Below are 14800 nucleotides of genomic sequence, written 5' to 3' on the forward strand. Positions count from 1 at the left end.
CTTAATGAGTGAGAGAAATAGAATGCCTGTTTCAAATATAGGCAGGGTTGGGAAGGAGGGAGGTGGGCATTTTGGTGGTAATGTTGCACTGGTGAATGGGAAATGTTCTATTTATGACTGAAACCCAATTACAATCATGCTTGTAATCATGGTGCTTAAATAAATATTATACATAATTATAATTAATATATATATATAATTATATATAAAGAAACATGACCTTCCAAATATTTGTAAAAATTCAAGATCATCATCTTCCAACACAGAACACAGGAAAAAACTATGTATCATTAAGGTAAGATTCCCTTTACATAAAACCTTGCCTTATATGGTTTTTCTTTATATAATTTTATATTGCCATGAATTCCAAATAGAATAGAAAATTAGTCATAAGCTAATATGCAGTTTTTAAACTTTATTTATTCATTAATATGTTTCTGGTCCCACAAAGTGAAGCTCTGGGGTTACTCCTGGCTCTTTACTCAGAAATCACCCCTGGCAGGCTGGTGGATCATATGGCATGCCAGGAATCGAACTGAGTCCCTCCCTTGTCAGCCATATGCAAGGCAAACTTCCTACCACTGTGTTAACTCTCTGGTTCCAAGGTGTGAAGTTTTTATTTTTTCCTGTAGTTGGGTTGTTTTATGAGCCATATCAAATATTTATATTGAATAGACTAATAAATCAAATTAATACTGTAGAAAACCCTTAATCCCAGACTTTTGGCAAACAGAAGATTGGAGGTTGGAAAACATAGGCTCTAACTTCTTTAGCATCTAAGTAAAATAATTTCACTGTATGGTAGAATTCCAAGTAAAAGAATTGTCTCAGTCATGAATGCAGACTTTCAAATCATCATCAAACAACCAGCATTCCAGACAGGCAATGCATCTAATTATTATTTGGCCACAAGTTTCATTAGAAACTTGTCTGTGAAAGATAAATGTATGAGAATAATAAAATTATTTATGCTTTTTATCATATTCATTAGCTATCCATGTATTGATAAAGTATTGCAGTTTAATGATTGAGAGAATATTAGCTATTATCTTTTGGGTGGCACATCCAGCTTTGCTTAAGGGTTATTCCTTATTTTGCAGTCAGAAGTTACATTTGGCATGCTTGGGGGACCATATTGGATGCAAGAAATCAAACCCAATTTGGCTGCATACAAGGCAAATGCCCTACCAGCCTCACTGTCACCCTGGCCTCCATAATTTTTAAAGCAATTTTAAAATCCTTGTAAATACTACAAGATAGTTTGAGGTAGGTTCATAGTGACAGAAGTTGAACTATTATCATTATTAATAGTTTATCTTCCTTGCTTACCTATCTCATTTCGGGGATTTTATCTAAACACTAAATACACTGTTGAAGAAGTCCTATCTCCTTTTAAGTGGTATGTTGGCTTTCTATATGTCAGGGTAAACTATTATGTACCCACACATGGTGCCTTATAGGAATATATAAGATACTATTGCTTTGTTGTCTCAAGAATATTTGGCTCCCGGTGCCAAAGAGCACACATGCTCATAATAAGTTATTTTTATGAGTTCATATACATGGTCATGATGCAAAGAAAATATGAAAGAAAATTTATATGGCATTGGCACTAACACCATCTCTAATTTTAGGTATCAAGGGATTGTATAAGAACCTATAAAGCCTAACAATGGGAAAAGAAAAGATAATGTCATGATTTCATGAACTGAAGTCTGTATTGTTGAAATTGAAGCAGTATTATTTTTTGCTATATTTCTCTCTGATCTTACTGGCTCTTTCCTCTATTAATGCCAGAATGCAAATTGTCCCACTCATCAGTGGCAACTCTTTAATCTTTTTCTTTTGCCTTTGAACAAACAACAAAGATAGACTTGGATGATTCGTACCATTTTTCTTACTCAGAGACAGACTTTTCCCCCTTTCTAAACTATACCTAAGTCCTTATGGCTAAAGTTGGAAGAAAGTGGAGATGTTCTTATGTTGCTACAATTGAGAGTTGTACACTGCAGAGTTTTCAGATTATAGTCACATGAAACATTTTCTGCAAAAATGGGAATCCAAGCCAAATTTGCTGGCTTCAGGTTGTCAGATACAATTTAAACCAGCTGGTTTTTATTGGAAAGTTTTGTATGCACTACCTCGTGATGAAACTAAGCCAGAATTTATCCATTGGAATGGACTTCATCTCTGGGGATTATCTCCTATATCTTTTCCCTGGAGGGACTTTTGAATTTTACAAAGTATAAAAAGAAACTTGCCAGAGAATCCGATGGAAATTTTAGCCAATTCACATGGGAAGAACAACCTGTTATAATGATTCTCTTGGACTAATCTTCAGACATTTTAAGAAATTAAGCTTTCTCTTTTTTTTGGGCCACACCCTGTGAGGCTCAGGGGTTACTCCTGGCTATACGCTCAGAAGTTGCTCCTGGCTTCTTGGGGGACCATATGGGACGCCGGGGGATCGAACCGCAGTCCGTCCTAGATTAGCGCAGGCAAGGCAGGCACCTTACCTCCAGCGCCACCGCCCGGCCCCAAGCTTTCTCTTTGATCTGATTTTAAGTAACACATTAAAATGGTTAATGATATACTATAAATATGTACTAATAAAAATAAAAGCCAACACAAAAATACTCAGTAATCTCAGGTGAACACTTACAAGTATGGCAGCGATTTATTTTCTGGATTTGATCAGAACAAAATTTCTACTTCATATTTTGAGTATTCCTTTAGTGAAAAATATGATCTTTTTAGTAAGTTTATAGATCAAAGAGAATATGAGTAAAAGCAAAAATTTATGTTGTACTGTGATTATTTACAAGATTCTATAGCATTATTTATAAAATAATTTGGAATTTGGAAAACAAAATATTAAAATGTAATAAAAATGTAATAAAAATTTTACCCAAATTTTTAAAATATAGATTGTTAAAATATATCTATTTTTATAATCAAAGAAAAACATAATACAGATTTTGTTCAAATTTTAATATCATCATTGGAAAAAAGTGATTTACAGGTAGGCAAAAAAAAAAAAAAAAACCTCACAGGGGCCGGAGAGATAGCATGGAGTTAAGGCATTTGCCTTGCATGCAGAAGGATGGTGGTTCGAATCTCAGCATCCCATATTGTCCCCTGAGCCTGCCAGTAGTGATTTCTGAGCGAAGAGCCAGGAGTAACCCCTGAGCACTGCCAGGTATGACCCAAAAACCAAAAAAAAAAAAAAAAAAAACTCACAGTGGTTTTATACCAGTGGTGTTAATACTTGCTAAAAATGTACTAGTGTCAACTTTATAGTCAGTCATTTAGTCTAATATTAGATCTAATAATAGCAAAGTTACCCAATTACATCCACTCATATATTTTCCTAAGGACAGAGTTTATTCTCTAGATTCTTGTTCTTACATTGTAACACAGTTTTTATCAAATAATCTTGTATATTCTCTTGTTACATATACAAATATTATGTTACAGATGTGTATATTTTGATTACAGATACCAATAAACTTACATTTAGAAATATTTAATTGTTATCCATTTTAAATCATTACATGACAGTGAATGCCACAGTTACTAATGCTCCAACACTTCCTTGTTTAAATTATATTTCTGTTGCCTCTGTCTTCTTGAATAAGTAATGATTTTCAGGTGCTCAGTTACTCTTCAGTCATTCCCAGATGTTTTCTTTCAGTAAGCATGAAATTTGTTTATGAATCTTGAATAAACAAAAGACGAATAATATTGCATTCAGAAACTGGTAAAACTTAAACTGGGAAATAAGTGTTAGGTTATGAAAACTTTTTTTAAAGTTAGTTGTATCCCAGCCAATTCAGTAAGGTGCTTGCCCTGTAAGCACCCAGTATCCAATATTTATTATCTGAATCTGTCAGGAGTAATCTCTGAGCCATAAATAACCCCACTGCTGGCTGAGGCACCAAATCTTAGATAAATTAATAAATTAAAAGTATAATATATATCTCAAAATTTTACATAATCAGTACCCACATTATTATTTCTTTGTGTGGATCAATGAAATCACTGCATGTGACTTGTTAAATGTTAGGATTATTTTCAAAAGTTGGTCACAAACCTGACACAATTTATATTATTGTATTGCTTGAAATTTGTCTTTCACTATGTCATGTTTTTTCTGTCAATAATTCATAACACTTAATAATTACTATAGTTCATAGTTGTGTTGTTAAATGTCAAGATAAATGCCCAGTACTATTTAATCTTTGGGCCCCCATATTTATTTTAAAAATGCCTCTCAAAGTAGGCGAAAGGGCATTACAAGCCTAACTAAAGTATTCCAAATGCTCAAACCTGTTAAGTATGTCTCACCTACCTCCTGGTATTCTAAGGAATATAGGCAAATCTAGACACAAATGAAGTAGCCCAAGACAAAAGAAATAATATATGAATTGTAGGAATACCAGAGGAGAGGAGAGGAAAAAGGGAAAAAGAGCTGGGACAGCCATTATCATATCTTATCATATCAGAACAAGTTGCATTCAACCTCAAGAAAGACAAAGAGGGTCACTACTTATTGATCAGGGGAAAAATAGACTAAAAAGTACTAACACTGATTAGCATTTTTGCACCAAATGCAAAGCCAGCAAAATACATAGATGTTTGCTCACAAACCTAGAGAAACTTATAGAAGGAAATATCAGAGTAGCAAGAGACTTCTACACACCATTATTATAACTATAGAAATCCATTAGGCAGAAATCTAGCAAAGACATGAGCCCTAAATGAGGAAATAGAAGCATTAGGACTAATGGGTATACACAGGGCCCTCCACCCACAGAAAGAAGAATACACATTCTTCTCAAGTGCACATGGAACCTTCTCTAGAATAGACCATAGTTTAGGATAAAAATCTAATTTTCACAAAGTCACAAATATAAAGATTGTAAAAAGCATCCTATCAGATCACAATGCAACAGAGATCAAAATCGACTATAAATAAAAGATTTGGAGAAAATCCAACATCTGGATATTAAACAACATGCTCCTCAACAGCAGCTGAATCAAAGACAAAATCAAGGAAGTAATAAAAAGATACCTTGAGATGAATGTCAATGAATAAACAAATTGTCAAAATATGTAGGAAAGAGAAAAAAGCAGTAATTAGGTGAAAACTAATAGCAATTCAGGCCTAAGTTAGGAAAGAGAAAATGACAAACTCACAGCTCAAAGAACACGTTAAAAAGGTGTAAAAACAGCAATAAAGAAAGCCAAACACAAGTAGAAGACAGGAAATAATAAAAATCAGAGCAGAAATAAACAACATAGAAAGAAGAAAACAACAAAGAAATCAATGAGACCAGGAGCTTTTTCTTCAAAAAAGTAAACAAGATAGACAAACCACTCTGTGGTTGGGTTTTGTTTTTTTGGTCACTACTTGTTTTTTGTTTTTTTTTTTTTGTTTTTGTTTTTTCTTCTTTTGATTTGATATGGATTCTTCCCAGCTTTTTTAGTTCTTTCTTTTCTTTTTCCAATAGAACCACTGATCTTGAGTCATCTTTTCTCTCTTATAACTTGAGGGGGAAAATGGATGGTACCAGATGCATCCAGTCATATGAACATTGAGTAGAAATAAAAATTGATCAGACTTAAGCACCAAACCCAAGTCAATGACACCAGAATCGATACCCATTCTACAATCTATACACAAAGGAGACTTTTTATACTAGCTGTTCAAAGGGGGCTAGGGAGATATGGGATACATGCTGGTAACAGGGGTAAAAGAAGGTCAACACTGGGGGTGGGAAAGGCACTGTATACCTTAAATATTACTGTGAAAGACTTATAATTCACTTTGATCACAAAATTATTTTAAAAATCCATGTTGATAATATGACTTATGAGCTATTTAACTCACTTCAAAAACTAATCTTATATATTTAATTTCTCCCCTGTTCACCTTTTGTTTGCACTTCATCTTCTAGTCTAATTTTCATTTTGTACAGAAAGCATATTCTGTACCACTTTAATAAAATGTGTAGATGCTAAAATAATGATGAAACTATTATGCTGTTTTATGAAAGATGACTGTTATCCACAGGAGTAGAGGTTATCATTGTGAACAGAGAAATTGTGAGGCCAATTAGTTTCTACCAGTGGTCTCTGTTTATTTTTGATATCTTAATATGACAACCTTGAAATACATTAATAAATTGTTTCTACTTAATAGAAAACAGACTTAATCTTATAGTTCTTTAATCTAATCCAGTGCTTCACTGGCTATTAAATGTAGGGTATCATTTACTTTCATTTGGGGGAGGGTATGGAAATAAATGAAAAGTGATAAGATCTTTTGCTCTGCTTATTTGGTAAGTAAATTGAGATACATTTATATTATTTTATGTTTTTTACTTTATTTTATTTTGTGTTTGGGACACACCAGGTTGTGCTCAGGGATTATTCCTGGCTGTACACTCAATAATTATTTCTTTTTTCTAATAATATTTTTATTTAATCACCATGTTTACAAACCTGTTTGTAGTTGAGCTTCAGTTATAGAGTACACTTCCTTTATCAGTACAATCTTCTGGCCACTTATGCCCACCATCCCCTTCCTAGCTCACCCCCTTCATTCCTTTGAGAGAGGCATTGTTTTTCTCTCACTCACTATCTTTGTCATTGACAGATTCAAACTGCTCTAGAGATGGGCCACTGCTGGAGTCTACAGAGCCTTGCAGGAAAAACAAATATCAGTCTTATTTATTAGAAAAGCCCAGGGGCCTATGAAAAACCTTTAGGCCAAAATAGAGATAAAGAGGAAGTGAAAGTTGGGTTTGGGACTATCCAACTCTCTTTCAAATGCCAACAAACTCTCTTCTTGCTCTGCCAACTGTCCTCTTTCTACTGTCTCTTCAAATTGTCAAATCTGGAGAAGATTTTATAGATTCAGTTGGCATAGTCAGTCTTCCATAATTAGTAATCTTGGTTTTTGCACAGATCCTAGGATGAAGGGAAAAACATAGATTTTTAAAATTAATATCAGACTCACTAATTTAGAACAGCTAAAATTTGTGTGGCCCCAAAACTAAAAAATATTCTGTATTATGCATCTTTATATATATGTTTATAACCATTCACTAGACCTTGCTGGCAACAGACAAGTAATATGTTTTAAGATAATATGAAATGTAATAAATATCTACTAAATATTTGAATAAAAAATCAGTCTCAATATCAACTGATGTCTAGTGATATCTAATATTAATATCAATAAATGATGAGATGTAGGGATATAAAGAAGTATAAGAGGCAGAAAAAAAACTACTTATATACTTGAGTATAAGCCGAGTTTTTCCAGCACAGAATTTATGCCAAAAAACTCAGCTTATACTTGGGTTATACAGGCCATGCTCACTGAATCAAATGCACATAGATTCCAGTCATCTCCTGCCATCTGCTGGAGAGGGCAGTGTGCTTCAGCTCAGTCCACAGTCATGGCAGAGCTGAAGAGAGACCACTGAACTATTTAACCCACAATATTCTGCACTTTGTATGAGACTGGCAGTGGTGATGATGATATCCATGAACTCGGTGATGATGACAATGTCTATGCTGATATCAGATACAGCTGAAGCTCTGTTTGGACATACAGATGATGAGGGGAGGAATCAGTTTTGAAGGATTTTAACCTTTGTGATTTAGTTTGATTACCTGTTAAACTATTGTTTTCTGCACTTTATTTAAAGTTTTATAGTTATTGTTGCTAGTTTACATTTTTTCTTTAGCAATAAATATTGAAACACATTTAATCTACTGATTCCTCAATTATTGTAATTGTTTTGGGTATATATTTTTATTTTTGAAATTTACAAGAGGTTGCTGCATTTTCCACTTTGGTTTATAAAAAAGTCACTAAATATTCCCAGTTGCTTTTATTGTAAAATTTTGGGTTCGGCTTATATTAGAGTATATATGGTAATTGGAAAGGCTTTTTAAGTTTTAATATATGAAATTTGAAATGCTGTACACATAGTAGGGTTTTTATATCTTTTACAAATATCAGTTTATTCTGTAAATAAGTGTGGCTTATAGTCTCACTTTCTCATTATAAACAGGCAAAGTTCCATAATATAAGTTTAGAGAAAAAAAAAATACATGTTTTAAGATTTACTAGGGTGAAAGTCTTTTTTACAGTGTTGATACCAAGGATCAATTGAAAAATGGTTTCTTACTACTCCAAAATATTTTACTTATTTTATTTTACTTTTTGGTTTTAGGGTCACACCTAGCAACACTCAGGGGTCACTCCTGGCTCTGCACTCAGAATTCACTCTTGGAAGTCATAGGGGAACATATGGGATGCTAGGAATCAAACTGAGGTTCATTTGGAGTTGGGCATGAGCAAAGCAAATGCCCTAACACTGTGCTATTGCTCTGGTTCCAAGGTGTTTTAAAGTAGATCTACAAATACTGCAAGTATTGAAAAATATAATTAACTTTAAATATTTACAGTAAAAAGTATAGTAGCACCTTCTCTTTTTTTTGTCCCCCATTTACAATATAGACCAGGCAAAGGGGCTGGTTTGAGGGTATATGGGGAGCATATACTGTACCTCCTCTTCTATACAGTCAGTGTAAAGAGCACAACCTGTGGTAAACATCGGGAGGCCTTATTTTTTCTTTTTATTTTAATTATATATATATATGTATGTGTATATATATACATATATATAAATAAAACCCTTCACGAGTGCAACATTCCCATCACCAATATCCCAAGTGTCCTTCCTCCCCACCCCACACTGGCTTGCAATCTAGACAGCGCATTCTCTTTTTAATACCTTGCCTTCTTGAATATTTAAATTGATAATTTCTGATAAAATGTAAATAGTTTCTTGATAGGCTGGCTCTAATAGTTGGAGAGTTCTAATAAAGGAAGAAAAAATAATGGGGTTTGGAAGACAGATATATCACTGATATATAGCAGATATTATTACATTTATTTATCATTGCATTCCTTTTGTTTTGTTTTGTTTTGGTTTGGTTTGGTTTTGGGTCCACACCTGTGGTGCTCAGGAATTACTCCTGGCTCTGGGCTCCTGGCTCTGGGCTCAGAAATTGCTCCTGGCAATAGTCCCTAGGGGGAACAAATGGGTTGCCAGGAATCAAACCAAGGTCTGTCCTGGGTTGACCACATGCAAGGAAACACCCTACCACTGTGCTATCTCTCTGGTCCTCATTATTATTTCACAGAAAAGGCAATGGATTTTGCAGATAAGGTGGTTGTAAAGTATAAAGCATGTTCAGTATAACAAGCACTTTATATTCTTAATTGTTCTACCTGTTTTTTGTTTGTTTTGACCACGTTATTGTTGTTCACATGTACTCCTCCCTTGTCTGTGTTCATAACAACCAACCTTGGGAGTGCTCAAAGTATTGTATGTGTTATTATGGACTAAAATAAGGTCAGTCACATGCTAGATGAAGGTGTTTCCCATTCTACTATCTCTATTGCCACATATAATCTTAATATTATTTGAACTGTATGGATAAATATGGTATTTCTGGCAAGCTATAAAAATAATGGTGCAGAACCTTCATATTTAAATCAAGGAAGACTATTCTATTTGTTTTGAAATACATTTGGTATTTGAAATAGAACTCCTATTATGCTTCTCTATCTTAAGAGATTTACTGGTTCTTAGAAAAATAAATAAAATACTACATATATATGCTAGCTGTCAAACTTAAAAACACTTAAAGATGCCTGTGAATACCCTAGTGAAATGTTATTTATCCATAGGCTGAGTGTATACTCCTAACTGCTTACTTTGTACAGAAAGATAAGTGCTTGCTTTGACAGAAGATATACTAAAATTGCATGTAAAAGTACCCAGGAGTTAAGGCTAATGAGTAGTAGAAAATCTGAGATATGAAAAAGGCAAACCTGTAATAATAAATTTGTAGTGTGTGTATATTTGAATTTTTATGGTAGAGAATGGCAGGGAATAGCTATTTTAGGCCATACTCTGAATAAAATCTGGATAAATTTTACCCAAAAAATTGTCCTTTGAGGGCCAGAAAGATAACACAACATTGGGGCATTTGCCTTGCAAGCAGCCAATTCTGAAGGGACCTAGTTCAATTCCCGGCATCCCATATGATCCCCCAGCCTGCCAGAGGCGATTTTTGAGTGCAGAGCCAGGAGTGATCCCTGAGCACTGCTGGTTGTGGCCCAAAATAATCAATCAATAAGATTTTTTAAAAAGAACTTGTCTTTTGAGCTTGTGGCTCAAACTGTTCTTTAAGCTTGTAGATAAAAATGAATAAAATTTTAGGTGGTCTTTTATAAAAATATTGCTTTCTATGCTGACAAAAGACTCAATCAAATTGTAACAGATATACTTGTTGATTAATAATTATAGCTGTACTGAAAAGAATTCTGCTGAATTAGAAAATGTATTTGCATTCTATATATTTGACAGAAGTCTGTCATCCAAGTTTTATGAGAAACTCAAAAACAGCAAAATCATTTAAAATTAAAGACAAAAGCTGAGTAGAAAGCCACATCTTACAAAAAGATATACAGAAAACAACCACAAGAAAAATACTCATCATCATTAATTATCAAGGTAAATTCTTATCAAAAGATGATACTGAGATGCCACTCTATATCAGTAAGAAATAAATATATCATAAAGGCCATACCAAATCTGTCTGGGCATTAAGAAAAAGGAACATTTATTCATTTATTGTTAATACAAATGTAAACTTATTTAGCCTTTATATAAAGAAGTATAGACATATCAGGAGAGGTAATTCAGAGGAAATTCAGAAGGTTGCTTGCCTTGTAAGCAGCTAAACTAGGTTCAAACCCTGGTATTTCATAGTTTTCTGAGCCCTGTCCATATTGTTCCTTGAGGGCAGAGCCAGGGTGAAGCACTGAGTACTGACACTTGTACTTCTTGTCCCCCATTATTTTTTAAACCCAGAATATATATTTCTCAAAACAATTGAAAAAAAATTGTATGTTATTTAGTAATTATGCTCCTTTGAATCTACACTAAGAATGCAAAATGCTCACTCAAAAACATATGCAAGTCTATGTTTATTGAGGCATAATTTACAACCAAGAAAAATAAATTTACATAATCAATAGCATATATTTAAATAAAGAAATTGTAATATAAACTTACATACAGTGGAATACCCCCATATGCATGAAAAATGGAATTTTGCATTTTGCTAAACATGTATTGAATAGAGGGTATTTTACTAAGACAAATAATACAGATAAAAATAAGTGAGGACTTCACTAATATATAGCACATACATATAAAAAGCAAGAGAGCAGATAATAACTAATGAAAGTGAACTCTTAAACTTTGAGAGTAGAATTGAGGTTTAGAAAGTGGGGTTGGGGATAGTGGAAGAGTTTTATAGAACATGGCAGAAGAATATCTGTACTTTGGTGATGGGCATGATATAGTAACATATAAAATGAAACCCAGCTATCAACTCCAAAGTTATTTTACTTAACAAGTAATATAAGTGTAGAAAAATTTGAGTTCCTCTTCATAAACTTCCTTAAACAAAATAATAAGAACATTTCTGCTTATATATAGACATTTTGAAAATGTTAAGGTTAAGGTGCTTGCCTTGCACACAACTAATGTCAGTTTAATCCCTGACATGGCACTGCAAGACTTAAATTTTTATAACAAAGATTTCTAGAATTCTTGAAATAGATTTGGTTGGTAATCTGTGTACAATTGCATTTGAGATAGAATTTAACTATATAACCAGCAGAGTTGAACACCAGCAACTACTTTGACAAATTTGATATGATAAAAGGGTAATGGATATTAGTGAGTGTTTTTTCTCCAATTTTATAGCAATGGAGTTATTTGATAATGTTTTAAATAAATTATTATATTTTTATTTAATTAAAAATTTTCACAAAGTTTTGTGTACATATATCATCACAATATTATTTATAGTAGTTCTCAGTCTGAAAATATACCAAGTACCAAACACCAAATGAGTGAATATCAAAATTCTGGTACATATACATAACAAAATACATATCAGCTATGAGAAAAGATAAAATAATGCAACATAGATGGATTTGAAGAGTATCTGGTTAATTAATGTGAGGTAAAAGAAAAAAGACAATTATCCACACATTTCTGTGCAATATAAAGAAATAAAGCAAGGAATAAGACAATTTCAAGAGAAAAAAAGCTCTGAGAATGTGCCAAAAAACAGTGATCTGAGGCACAGGAGAATTGATCTTGGGACAATGGAATTGAGATATTGACATTGGTAGAGGAGATAGTGGAGTAATTTTGTTCATATAAATCAATAATATTGATACTTTTATGAACCATATTATGTTTTGAACTTTAGATGTTTAAATATTAGCACCTAGATAAATAACTAAAATATAAAGTGATGAAATATTTTATATGTAGGATAAATAAAAATAAGAAATAATGCAGCAAGCTATAAAATTTATAGATAACATATCTTGGATTAATTTAACCACTGAAGTAAAACACCTTATATATTGAAAAATACAGGATACTGTTAAATCAACAAAAGACAGGAAAAGTTTAGGATAATTTGTATATATATGTATGTATACATACATCTTTTGGGGGGGTTGGGCTACACCCAGTGACGCTCAGGGGTTACTCCTAGCTATGCATACAGAGATCACTCCTGACTTGGAGGACCATATGAGATAAGGGGAATCGAACAGCGGTTTGTCCTAGGTTAGCAGGAAGCAAGGCAAACACCCTACTACTTGTGCCACTGCTCTGGCTCCATCAATGTCCTTTTAGATAATTAGAGCTGGTATTTCTTTTTTTTATTGCTTCGTGAATTTTTATGTCATCCTTGTGCTGGGCCATGCTAATCTCTGTATAGCTACAATTTTAGTATGTGTTGCCCAAGTGAGCACTAGAACTGGTATTTTCAAAACACAATACTGACATTCTTTATGTTTGGTTGTTTTTTGTTTTTGTTTTTGTGTCACACTCAACATCCCTAAGGGGTTACTCCTGGCTCTGCACTCAGAAGTTTCTTCTGGCTGGCATGGGGAACTATATGGGGTAAGGGTCCATCCTGTGTTGGTCGTTTTCAAGGCAAATGCCCTATCGCTGTGCTATCATTCCAGTACCATAGCCTTGCATGCAGAAGGTTGGTGGTTCAAATCTTGGCATCCCATATGGTACCCCGAGCCTTCCAGGAGCAATTTCTGAGTGTACAGCCAGGAGTAACCCCTGAGCACTGCTGGGTGTGACCCAAAAACCAAAATAAATAAATAAATAATGTGGCCAAAAGTTTTCATTTTTATTAAATTTATGCTTTTTTGTACTTTTAAAACAGTAACATGGACACATGAATATTGTTTATTTCCAGATAAATTTGTGCTTTATGCAAGTATATTTAAAGCTGCAGAACAGCACTTTAGTTGATCACAAGGTAATTCAATGATAAATTAAATAAAAAATATGGAAATAAGTATAATTATTTTGAAAAATGCTTCATAATCACACAAAATGTGACAAATCAAACATTTTTCCAAATATCTTCTTAGTTCTATTTGGTTCTGTCCCTTTAAAGTAAAATGAAAATAAGCCAAAGATTTTGGAACCAAGACATATTAATGGATCATTTTGATAATACATGAGATTTTTGTAATCACATAAGTCAAGAGCCAGGATTGTTAATAAAAATGTAATTTTTCTATGCCCCAAGTATATGTGGCAAGGGATAATGATTACTAGAACTTACCAGATGTAAGGATTTAGTTCTTTTTTTCCTTTGAAATTTTACTATTCAGTCAAGTACTAATGGACTGTGATGGAAACCTTAAATTTCCTCCATTTTTATAAATCTGTCACTTAAAATTCCTACTGTTAGCAGGTAGTGTGTTGGGGTAAAAAACTCATAAAGTTTAGGCTTATTGGGTGAGTGAAGAAAAGTCAAACTTTGTGAAGGAGTAAATATGTATTGCATATGTCTGGGTAGCCATGGAGTAGACTGTTACATTAAGAACCTGATAAATTCCACCTGGAGTACACTTATCCATATAGAGTTCTCTCCCACAGTGTTCTGCAGAAACTTAGACCTAGGTCATGTGGTTCTCTTTGTTCAACAGGTTATTAGTAAATGTGTCAGCACACACTTGGTGAACTGTGGATATTGGGGCTTAGCCACTAGGACTGCTCTTAACACACCATGAAAAGTCTCAGAATCTACTGCTAAAGAGAAGTTATATGAAGGCGTATTGGCCATCCTGACCAAGTCTCCCCTAAATTATCATACTAGCCCACCCAGATCAGTTGAACCACTAGAGAATTTTATTGATGTGAGTCACTATGGGCAAAAGATCATTTGAATTATTCAAGATGCAGGAAAATGACAGTATTGATGTTTATTCAAGTCACTATAATCTTGGGTGAGTTTTAAATACACTAATTACATCATACATTAATCTATCTGACAAAATAAGCATTTAATATTGATAATAAAATAGAAAATAAAACTTAGAAGTGGGAAATTATTTAAAAGCAACTATTCTTAGTAAATAAAAGAACAGAGTTCAATAGAATCAGCAAGTGAATTTTTTTTTTTTTTTTTTTTTTGCTTTTGGGCTACACAAGGTGACACTCAGGGGTTACTACTGTCTATGCACTCAAAAATCATTCCTGGCTTGGGAGGCCATCTGGGACACTGGAGGATTGAACCATGCTTTGTCCTAGGCTATCGCAGGCAAGGCAGATGCCTTACCACTTGTGCCACTGTTCCAGCCCCA

General features: G+C 33.6%; 1 non-coding gene and 1 pseudogene across 1 annotated transcript; both read right to left on the reverse strand.

The window, feature by feature from the left end:
* Window positions 1-8515: 8515 nt before the first annotated feature.
* On the reverse strand, window positions 8516-8645 carry LOC126014821 (small nucleolar RNA SNORA51). The gene has a single exon (XR_007497808.1). It is a non-coding gene; the product is annotated as a small nucleolar RNA SNORA51 (small nucleolar RNA).
* A 4194-nt stretch (window positions 8646-12839) lies between these two features.
* LOC126014572 (uncharacterized) lies at window positions 12840-12940 on the reverse strand (annotated as a pseudogene).
* Window positions 12941-14800: the final 1860 nt, after the last annotated feature.

This window comes from Suncus etruscus, chromosome 7 (genome assembly GCF_024139225.1).
Source record: "Suncus etruscus isolate mSunEtr1 chromosome 7, mSunEtr1.pri.cur, whole genome shotgun sequence".
In the NCBI taxonomy this organism is placed as follows: Eukaryota; Metazoa; Chordata; class Mammalia; order Eulipotyphla; family Soricidae; genus Suncus; species Suncus etruscus.